The 11712-nt window shown below is 37.9% G+C and overlaps 1 non-coding gene across 1 annotated transcript; it reads right to left on the minus strand.

Moving 5' to 3' along the window:
* Positions 1-6045: 6045 nt before the first annotated feature.
* LOC112760727 (small nucleolar RNA R71) lies at positions 6046-6153 on the minus strand. The gene has a single exon (XR_003181154.1). It is a non-coding gene; the product is annotated as a small nucleolar RNA R71 (small nucleolar RNA).
* Positions 6154-11712: the final 5559 nt, after the last annotated feature.

Consider the following 11712-nt stretch of genomic DNA (forward strand, 5'->3'; position numbering starts at 1 on the left):
TTTTGATAAGTGCATTTTCGGATAAGCAAGCAAAGGCATGCCAAGACCTATTATGACCAACTCACCATCAGAACATACTACATAAACTACAACATAATCACTCATATTTCAACAACTCATGACAAAATTGAGTAGCAAAACATATCAACTTCAGAAGAAAAAATACACACAATTTGAATAACACCTTTACACTACTTGAGTTGCTTCCTTTTGCTTGAGAAATAAAGAGAACCAAATAGAAGTAAGCAAAACAAAGCAAACATAGTTTAGTTATTGCCTCATAAACTAGTTCCCAAACTGCAAAATAAAATGGTTCCAAGTGCCTAAGAAGCAAGTCCAAAATCAAAGAAACAGCTCAACCAGTGTCCAATACACACATCAAAATAACAAAAAAACGGTGAATTTTTTCTCAAAGAAAAAATCTTCTTTTACATATAAACCACGATCATCCATAATCAATTTCATTCTAACTAATCTGTTTTGAGCTGAGTTAACTAATTTTCTACATTCAAGGTGATTGGACCGCAAACACTCTTTGAAACCTCTTCACTTTCTTTTGGTCCCATTCGAAACAAAAACCACTGGAAGTTTATTCAATAAAGCATATATAGCATGGCTAAAAAAGGAAGAGGAGATTTTGATATAGGCAGATAGAAAATTCTTAGGTGGTTCGAGAATTAATCATGACACATGTGACGACATCATTTGTTGAATTCACACACATTTTTTATTTTCCTCTGTAATTGATTTATGGCCGAAACAAAACCAACACCCCCATGACCTAACAACAGCCATTCCACTAAAATTGTTCAAAAATAAATATAAACAAAAGTGTTCATACCTTGGGCCGAGCTATCCGACCCGGACTGTTGAAGACAAAGCGACCGACCTCCTTAGGTCAGGTCCCCCGACCTCTTCTTTAAAAGAGTTCGGCCAAATCGACATATGAAGCCCAAGCAGGCCCAAACAAAGGGACACAACCCAATCTAAAGGAAGCCAAAGCCTAGAAAGATAAAGGTGGTTCCCCTTAGAGATAAAATGACTTCACTTAAAGATAAGATAAGATAAGATAACTATCTTATCTCCAGAAAGGTCACTCCACACTACTATAAATACACTGGAGCACCCAGGTATAACTCATACTCTGATTCTACTAAAAACCTGCTTAAAGCTCATGCTATCTTAAGCATCGGAGTCTCTTGCAGGTACCACCACCCTCCGATGACGAAGGATCAGTAGCACCAGCAGCTCCAGCAGGTCAGACACGACCGCTCCGGCCACCCTGCAGATCTCAACCGAGATCGACCTACAGTTTCAGGTAACCCTCGGAACAAAAAGGAAGCCCAAGACAGCCAGCCTAAAAACTGCAGAAGGAATAAAATGAAACAAGGACTACAACATGTTAATCAAATCTAAGTGCAAGGACATGTTAATCAAATAATGAGCTGCACTACATGTTTGATGTTGATGACCTGAGACTGAAATGAAACAAGGACTACAGCATACACTAATGTGTCTAAGTGCAAGGGATCAATTAATGCAAAAAACATTGAATAGAGCAACGACAGTAAAGCTAAACAACTACAGAGATTACTCATTTATAGCTTTGCTTAAAAGAACCAAAAAAACAACCAATGAGGCAAATAGAGAAATTGAGATTGGAGCAGTTTTTTCTGAGATCTGAGATCTGAGATCGGACATCAGAGAAACACCTTAATAGAAGTAAGCAATAGAAGATCTGAGTTTAGAGAGAGAGAGAGAGAGGGGGGGTAAAGTTACGAAAGAAGACCTGAGATCGTCGTCAATCACCCTCGCACCAACATCAATCCAATGCTTCAACGGAAGACCCAAAAATCCCTAACAGAGCTGCAGAGAAACAAAAACCCCCAAAAATCAGCACCAAAAGCAATTTTAAAATCCTAACCCAAACAAAAACAAAAAAATTGGTGCCTTCTGGAATCGAAATGCTGAGGTCAGTAGCCACCAGAGCCTTACCTCTCGCCGGAATTTTTGTCTCCACAGCACAAAAGAAAAAACAAAATAAAACAGTATTTCAGTTTCGGTTTTGGCTTTTCTATGTACAAAAATAGCATTTCGGTTTCGGTTTCAGTTTAACTTGAGAGGGAGAGGTACCTGGAGAGATCATAACTGGCGGAGAGAGGAGAAGCCCTAGAAGGAAGAACAGCATTGTCGGAGAGCTTCTTTACACGGAGGAGATGAGAGCGTTGTATGTTCAGAGAGGAGAAGCCCTAGCTAGAAGGAAGAACGGTGTTGAATGAGCCAGGGATTGGAATTTTTTTCTTTTTATATGTGATGAGCGGATAATTTACACGCTTTTTGGCATTGTTTTTACATAGTTTTTAGTATGATTTAGTTAGTTTTTAGTATATTTTTATTAGTTTTTAATTAAAATTCACATTTCTGGACTTTACTATGAGTTTGTGTGTTTTTCTGTGATTAGATATTTTCTGGCTGAAATTGAGGGATCTGAGCAAAAATCAGATTCAGAGGTTAAAGAAGGACTGCAGATGCTGTTCGATTCTGACCTCCCTGCACTCAAAGTGGATTTTCTGGAGCTACAGAACTCCAAATGGTGCGCTCTCAATTGCGTTGGAAAGTAGACATCCAGGGCTTTCCAGAAAAATATAATAGTCCATACTTTGCCCGAGTTTAAATGATGCAAACTGGCGTTGAACGTCAGTTCCATGCTGCATTCTGGAGTTAAACGCCAGAAATAGGTTGCAAAGTGGAGTTAAACGCCAGAAACAGGTTACAAACTGGAGTTCAACTCCAAGAGAAGCCTCTACACGTGTAAAGCTCAATCCTCAGCCCAAGCACACACCAAGTGGGCCCTGGAAGTGGATTTTTGCATCATTTACTCATTTCTGTAAACCCTAGTAACTAGTTTAGCATAAATAGGACTTTTTACTATTGTATTTAAATCTTTGGATTATCTTTTGATCCTTTGATCACGTTTTGGAGGCTGGCCATTCGGCCATGCCTGGACCTTATCACTTATGTATTTTCAACGGTAGAGTTTCTACACTCCATAGATTAAGGTATGGAGCTCTGCTGTTCCTCATGAATTAATACAAAGTACTACTGTTTTTCTATTCAATTCAACCTTATTCCTTCTCTAAGATATCCATTCGCACCCAAGAACATGATGAATGTGATGATTATGTGACGCTCATCATCATTCTCACCCATGAACGCGTGCCTGACAAACACTTCCGTTTTACATGAAAATAAGCTAGAATGAGTATCTCTTAGATATCTAATACAGAGGACCGAGTCCGAGATATCCATGGACGGCCATTCTTGAGATCCGAAAAGTCTAAACCTTGTCTGTGGTATTCCGAGTAGGATCTGGGAAGGGATGGCTGTGACGAGCTTCAAACTCGCGAGTGCTGGGCGTAGTGACAAACGCAAAAGGATAGTAAATCCTATTCCAGTATGATCGAGAACCGACAGATGATTAGCCATTCAGTGACAGCGCAATGGACCATTTTCACAGAGAGGATGGGATGTAGCCATTGACAACGGTGATGCCCTACATAAAGCTTGCCATGGAAAGGAGTAGGAATGATTGGATGAAGACAGCAGAAAAGCAGAGGTTCAGGAGGAACGAAAGCATCTCTATACACTTATCTGAAATTCTCACCAAAGAATTACATAAGTACCTCTATCTTTATTTTAAGTTTTATTTATCTTTTTATTATCAATTCACCATAACCATTTGAATCTGCCTGATTGAGATTTACAAGGTGACCATAGCTTGCTTCAGGCTGACAATCTCCGTGGGATCGACCCTTACTCACGTAAGGTTTATTACTTAGACGACCCAGTGCACTTGTTGGTTAGTTATGCGAAGTTGTGATAAAGAGTTGAGATTACAATTGTGCGTACCAAGTTGTTGGCGCCATTGATGATCACAATTTCATGCACTAAGTTTTTGGCGCCGTTGTCGGGGATTGTTCGAGTTTGGACAACTGACGGTTCATTTTGTTGCTCAGATTAGGTAATTTTATTTTATTTTTAAGCTTTTTTATTTCTTATTTTCGAAAATAATACAAAAAAAAAATTTTTTCTTCTTTGTTCTTCCCAAAATAATTTTCGAAAAAAAAAACCAAAAAAAATTCTTATAAAATCATAAAAACAAAAAAATTTTATCTTTCTTGTTTGAGTCTAGTGTCAAATTTTAAGTTTTGGTGTCAATTGCATGTTTTAACTTTTCCCTAAAAAATTTTCGAAAACTCATGCATGGTGTTCTTCATGATCTTCAAGTTGTTCTTGGTAAGTCTTCTTGTTTGATCTTTAAAATTTCTTGTTTTGTGTCTTTTCTTGTTTTCCATATGCATTTTTGAATTATTAGTGTCTAAAGTTTGAAAATTTCTAAGTTTGGTGTCTTGCATATTTTTCTTTTCTTAAAAATTTTCAAAAATAAGTCTTGATGTTCATCTTGATCTTCAAAGTGTTCTTGGTGTTCATCTTGACATTCAAAGTGTTCTTGCATGCATTAGTTGTTTTGATTCATAATTTCTATGTTTTGTGTCAATTCTGTGTTTTTCTCTTTCATCATTAAAAATTCAAAAAAAAATATCTTTCCCTTTTTCTTCTCATCAAATTTGAAAATTTGAGTTGACTTTTTCAAAAATTTTTAAAATCTAGTTGTTTCTTATGAGTCAAATCAAATTTTCAATTTAAAAATTCTATCTTTTTCAAATCTTTTTCAAAAATCAAATCTTTCTCATTTTTCTTTCATAATTTTCAAAATTTTCAAAATTAATTTTCAAAAATCTTTTTCATAATTTTCAAAAATCTTATTAGCATTTAATGTGATTGATTCTAAAATTTTTAGTTTGTTACTTGCCTAGCAAGAAAGGTTCAATATTTAAAATTTTAAATCATATCTTTTAGTTTCTTGTTAGTCAAGTAATCAACTTTGATTTCAAAATCAAATCTTTTTAAATTTCTTTTTCAAATCTTTTTCAAAATAAATTTCAATCACATCTTTTTCAAAATCAATTTCAAAATCTTTTCTAACTTCTTATCTTTTCAAATTTGATTTTCAAATCTTTTTCAATTAACCACTTAACTTTTTGATTGATTCTTATCTTTTTCAAAACTACCTAACAAATTCTCTCTCTCTAATTTTCGAAAATCCCTTCCCTCTTTTTAAAAATTCAATTTTAATTAACTAATTATTTTAATTTTTAATTTTAATTTTATTTCTTTTCTTATTTTCAAATTTTAACTTTAATTTTAAATTAAAAACAAAAAATACTTTTATTTTAATTTATTTAATTTTCGAAATTCTCTCCCCCTCATCTCTTTCTAATTATTTTATTTATTTACTAACACTTCTCTTCATCTCAAAATTCGAACCCTCTCTTCCTCCTGGTGTTCGAAATTCTCTTCTCCTATTCCTTTCTTATTCTACTCATATAAAGGAATCTCTATACTGTGACATTGAGGATTCCATATTTTCTTTTCTGTTTTTTTCTTTTTCATATGAGCAGGAACAAGGATAAGAACATTCTTGTTGAAGCTGATCCTGAACCTGAAAGGACTTTGAAGAGGAAGTTAAGGGAAGCTAAAGCACAACTCTCTAGAGAAAATCTGACTGAAATTTTCGAAAAAGAAGGAGACATGGCCGAAAATAATAACAATGCAAGGAAGATGCTTGGTGACTTTACTGCACCAAATTCCAATTTACATGGAAGAAGCATCTCAATTCCTGCCATTGGAGCAAACAACTTTGAGCTTAAACCTCAATTAGTTTCTCTGATGCAACAGAACTACAAGTTTCATGGACTTCCATCCAAAGATCCTTTTCAGTTCTTAACTGAATTCTTGCAGATCTGTGATACTTTTAAGACCAATGGGGTTGATCCCGAGGTCTACAGGCTTATGCTTTTCCCGTTTGCTGTAAAAGACAGAGCTAGAGTATGCTTAGACTCTCAACCTAAGGATAGCCTGAACTCTTGGGATAAGCTGGTCACGGCTTTCTTAGCCAAGTTCTTTCCTCCTCAAAAGCTTAGCAAGCTTAGAGTGGATGTTCAAACCTTCAAACAAAAGGAAGGTGAGTCCCTCTATGAAGTTTGGGAGAGATACAAGGAACTGACCAAAAAGTGTCCTTCTGACATGCTTTCAGAATGGACCATCCTGGATATATTCTATGATGGTCTGTCTGAGCTATCAAAGATGTCATTGGACCACTCTACAGGTGGATCCATTCACCTAAAGAAAACGCCTGCAGAAGCTCAAGAACTCATTGACATGGTTGCAAATAACCAGTTTATGTACACTTCTGAAAGGAATCCTGTGAATAATGGGACGCCTATAAGGAAGGGAGTTCTTGAAATTGATACTCTGAATGCCATATTGGCTTAGAATAAAATATTAACTCAGCAAGTCAATATGATCTCTCAGAGTCTGAATGGATTGAAGGAATCATCCAACAGTACTATAGAGGCATCTTCTGAAGAATAAGCTTATGATCCTGAGAACCCTGCAATAGCAGAGGTGAATTACATGGGTGAACCCTATGGAAACACCTATAATCCCTCATGGAGGAATCATCCAAATTTCTCATGGAAGGATCAACAAAAGCCTCAACAAGGCTTTAATAATGGTGGAAGAAACAGGTTTAGCAATAGCAAGCCTTTTCCATCATCCACTCAGCAACAGACAAAGAATTCTGAGCAGAATCCATCTAGCTTAGCAAATATAGTCTCTGATCTATCTAAGGCCACTTTAAGTTTCATGAATGAAACAAGGTCCTCCATTAGAAATTTGGAGGCACAAGTGGGCCAGCTGAGTAAAAGAGTCACTGAAACTCCTCCTAGTACTCTCCCAAGCAATACAGAAGAGAATCTAAAAAGAGAGTGCAAGGCCATTGATTTAACCATCATGGCCGAACCTACAAGGGAGGGAGAGGATGTGAATCCCAGTGAGGAAAACCTCCTGGGACATCCAGTGATCACCAAGGAGTTTCCCTCTGAAGAACCAAAGGAATCTGAGGCTCATCTAGAGACCATAGAGATTCCATTGAACCTCCTTATGCCATTCATGAGCTCTGATGAGTATTCTTCTTCTGAAGAGAATGAAGATGTCACTGAAGAGCAAGTTGCCAAGTACCTTGGTGCAATCATGAAGCTGAATGCCAAATTATTTGGTAATGAGACTTGGGAAGATGAACCTTCCTTGCTCATCAATGAACTGAGTGATCTGGATCAACTGACATTGCCTCAGAAGAAACAGGATCTTGAAAAGTTCTTAATACCTTGTACCATAGGCACCATGACCTTTGAGAAGGCTCTATGTGACCTTGGGTCAGGGATAAACCTCATGCCACTCTCTGTAATGGAGAAACTTGGGATCTTTGAGGTGCAAGCTGCTAGAATCTCATTAGAGATGGCAGACAACTCAAGAAAATAGGCTTATGGACTAGTAGAGGACGTGTTAGTGAAGGTTGAAGGCCTTTACATCCCTGCTGATTTTATAATCCTAGACACTGGGAAGGATGAGGATGAATCCATCATCCTTGGAAGAGCCTTCCTAGCCACAGCAAGAGCTGTGATTGATGTGGACAGAGGAGAGATGGTCCTCCAACTGAATGGGGACAACCTTGTGTTTGAAACTCAAGGATCTCCTTCTGTAACCATGGAGAGGAAGCATGAAAAGCTTCTCTCACTGCAGAGTCAACCAAAGCCCCCACAGTCAAACTCTAAGTTTGGTGTTGGGAGGCCACAACCAAACTCTAAGTTTGGTGTTGGGAGGTTCCAACCTTGCTCTGATTATTTGTGAGGCTCAATGAAAGCTCACTGTCAAGCTATTGACATTAAAGAAGTGCTTGTTGGGAGGCAACCCAATGTTATTTAATCATATCTATTTTATTTTCTTTTTGTTATTTTGTGTTTTATTAGGTTGATGATCATGTGAAGTCACAAAAACTGCTAAAAAAAAAAGCAAAAACAGAATGAAAAACAGCATTGAAAACAGCACACCCTGGAGGAGAGCAGTCTGGCGTTTAAATGCCAGAAACAAGCACCAAGCTGGCGTTTAACGCCAGAACCAAGCATCTACCTAACGTTAAACGCCAGAAACAAGCTGCATTTGGGCGTTTAAACGCCAGAAACAGGCAGCAGTCTGGCGTTAAACGCCAGGATTGCACAGCAAGGGCGTTTTACACGCCTAATTGGAGCAGGGATGTTAAGTCCTTGGCCCTACTAGATCTGTGGACCCCACAGGATCCCCACCCTTTCTTCTCTCCTCTTCACACCTTTTCATAACTCTCTTCCACAAATACCCTTCACCAATCACCTCCATTACTCCTCTAAAACCATCATACAACCCACTACACCCACCCACTCAAATTCAAACCATCACTCTTTCCTTTTCACACATCATTACCACCTAAACCCCCCTGGCCGAACCATTCACACACCTCCATCTTCTCCATCTCTTCTTCTTCTCATCCTTTCTTTCTTCTTTTGCTCGAGGACGAGCAACCATTTTAAGTTTGGTATGGAAAAAGCATTGCTTTTTGTTTTTCCATAACCATTTATAGCACCTAAGGCCGGAGACATCCTCATTGAAGAGGACAAGCCCATCACTAAGAAAAGGATGGAGCAAACAAGAGATCATGGACCTCAACAAGAGTATGAGGAAATTCTTCACCATGAAATCCCTGAGATGCCTCAGGGGATGTACTTTCCTCCACAAAACTATTGGGAGCAAATCAACACCTCCCTAGGAGAATTAAGTTCCAATATGGGACAACTAAGGGTGGAGCACCAAGAGCATTCCATCATCCTCCATGAAATTAGAGAAGATCAAAGAGCTATGAGGGAGGAGCAACAAAGACAAAGAAGAGACATAAAGGAGCTCAAAAGCACCATTGGCTCTTCAAGAAGAGGAAGACGCCACCCTCAATAAGGTGGACTCATTCCTTAATCTCCTTGTCTATTTATTTTCTGTTTTCAGTTTTCATGCTTCATGTTTAATTATGTTTGTGTCTTTACTATATGATCATTAGTGTCTAAGTGTCTATGCCTTAAAGTTATGAATATGAATCCATCACCTCTCTTAAATGAAAACTGTTCTAAAAGCAAAAGAACAAGAAGTACATGGTTTCGAATTCATCCTTGAAACTAGTTTAATTATTTTGATGTGGTGGCAATACTTTTTGTTTTCTAAATGTATGCTTGAACAGTGCATATGTCTTTTGAAGTTGTTGTTTATGAATGTTAAATATGTTGGCTCTTGAAAGAATGATGAAAAAGGAGAAATGTTATTTGATAATCTGAAAAATCATAAAAATGATTCTTGAAGCAAGAAAAAGCAGTGAATACAAAATCTTGCAGAAAAAAAGAGAGAAAATGGCGAAAAAAAATAGAAAGAAAAAGAAAAGCAAGCAGAAAAAACCAAAAGCTCTTAAAACCAAAAGGTAAGAGCAAAAAGCCAATAGCCCCTAAAACCAAAAGGCAAGGGTAATAAAAAGGATCCAAGGCTTTGAGCATCAGTGGATAGGAGGGCCTAAAGGAATAAAATCCTGGCCTAAGCGGCTAAACCAAGCTGTCCCTAACCATGTGCTTGTGGCGTGAAGGTGTCAAGTGAAAACTTGAGACTGAGCTGTTAAAGTCAAGGTCCAAAGCAAAAACAGATTGTGCTTAAGAACCCTGGACACCTCTAATTGGGGACTTTAGCAAAGCTAAGTCACAATCTGAAAAGGTTCACCCAGTTATGTGTCTGTGGCATTTATGTATCCGGTGGTAATACTGGAAAACAAAGTGCTTAGGGCCACGGCCAAGACTCATTAAGTAACTGTGTTCAAGAATCAACATACTGAACTAGGAGAATCAATAACACTATCTGAATTCTAAGTTCCTATAGATGCCAATCATTCTGAACCTCAATGGATAAAGTGAGATGCCAAAACTATTCAAGAGGCAAAAAGCTACAAGTCCCGCTCATCTGATTGGAGCTAAGTTTCATTGATATTTTGGAATTTATAGTATATTCTCTTCTCTTTATACTATTTGATTTTCAGTTGCTTGGGGACAAGCAACAATTTAAGTTTGGTGTTGTGATGAGCGGATAATTTATACGCTTTTTGGCATTGTTTTTACATAGTTTTTAGTATGATTTAGTGATTTTTTAGTATATTTTTATTAGTTTTTAATTAAAATTCACATTTCTGGACTTTACTATGAGTTTGTGTGTTTTTCTGTGATTTCAGGTATTTTCTGGCTGAAATTGAGGGACCTGAGCAAAAATCAGATTCAGAGGTTAAAGAAGGACTGCAGATGCTGTTGGATTCTGACCTCCTTGCACTCAAAGTGAATTTTCTGGAGCTACAGAACTCCAACTGGCGCGTTCTCAATTGCGTTGGAAATTAGACATCCAGGGCTTTCCAGCAATATATAATAGTCTATACTTTGCCCGAGTTTAGATGACGCAAACTGGCATTGAACGCCAGTTCCATGCTGCATTCTGGAGTTAAACGCCAGAAACAGGTTGCAAAGTGGAGTTAAACGCCAGAAACAGGTTACAAACTGGCGTTCAACTCCAAGAGAAGCCTCTACACGTGTAAAGCTCAATGCTCAGTCCAAGCACACACCAAGTGGGCCCCGGAAGTAGATTTCTGCATCATTTACTCATTTCTGTAACCCCTAGTAACTAGTTTAGCATAAATAGGACTTTTTACTATTGTATTTACATCTTTGGATTATCTTTTGATCCTTTGATCACGTTTTGGGGGCTGGCCATTCGGCCATGCCTGGACCTTATCACTTATGTATTTTCAACGGTTGAGTTTCTACACTCCATAGATTAAGGTGTGGAGCTCTGCTGTTCCTCATGAATTAATACAAAGTACTACTGTTTTTCTATTCAATTCAAGCTTATTCCTTCTCTAAGATATCCATTCGCACCCAAGAACATGATGAATGTAATGATTATGTAATGCTCATCATCATTCTCACCCATGAACGCGTGCCTGACAAACACTTCCATTCTACATGCAAACAAGCTAGAATGAGTATCTCTTAGATATCTAATATAGAGGACCGAGTCCGAGATATTAGAATCTTCGTGGTATAAGTTAGAATCCATGGATGGCCATTCTTGAGATCCGGAAAGTCTAAACCTTGTCTGCGGTATTCCGAGTAGGATCTGGGAAGGGATGGCTGTGACGAGCTTCAAACTCGCGAGTGCTGGGCGTAGTGACAGATGCAAAAGGATAGTAAATCCTATTCCAGTATGATCGAGAACCGACAGATGATTAGTCATGCAGTGACAGCGCATTGGACCATTTTCACAGAGAGGATGGGATGTAGCCATTGACAACAGTGATGCCCTACATAAAGCTTGCGATGGAAAGGAGTAGGAATGATTGGATGAAGACAGCAGGAAAGCAGAGGTTCAGGAGGAACGAAAGCATCTCTATACACTTATCTGAAATTCTCACCAAAGAATTACATAGGTACCTCTATCTTTATTTTAAGTTTTATTTATCTTTTTATTATCAATTCACCATAACCATTTGAATCCGCCTGACTGAGATTTACAAGGTGACCATAGCTTGCTTCAGGCCGACAATCTCCGTGGGATCGACCCTTACTCACGTAAGGTTTATTACTTGGATGACCCAGTGCACTTGCTTGTTAGTTGTGCGAAGTTGTGATAAAGAGTTGAGATTACAAT

This window comes from Arachis hypogaea, chromosome 16 (genome assembly GCF_003086295.3).
Source record: "Arachis hypogaea cultivar Tifrunner chromosome 16, arahy.Tifrunner.gnm2.J5K5, whole genome shotgun sequence".
NCBI lineage: Eukaryota > Viridiplantae > Streptophyta > Magnoliopsida > Fabales > Fabaceae > Arachis > Arachis hypogaea.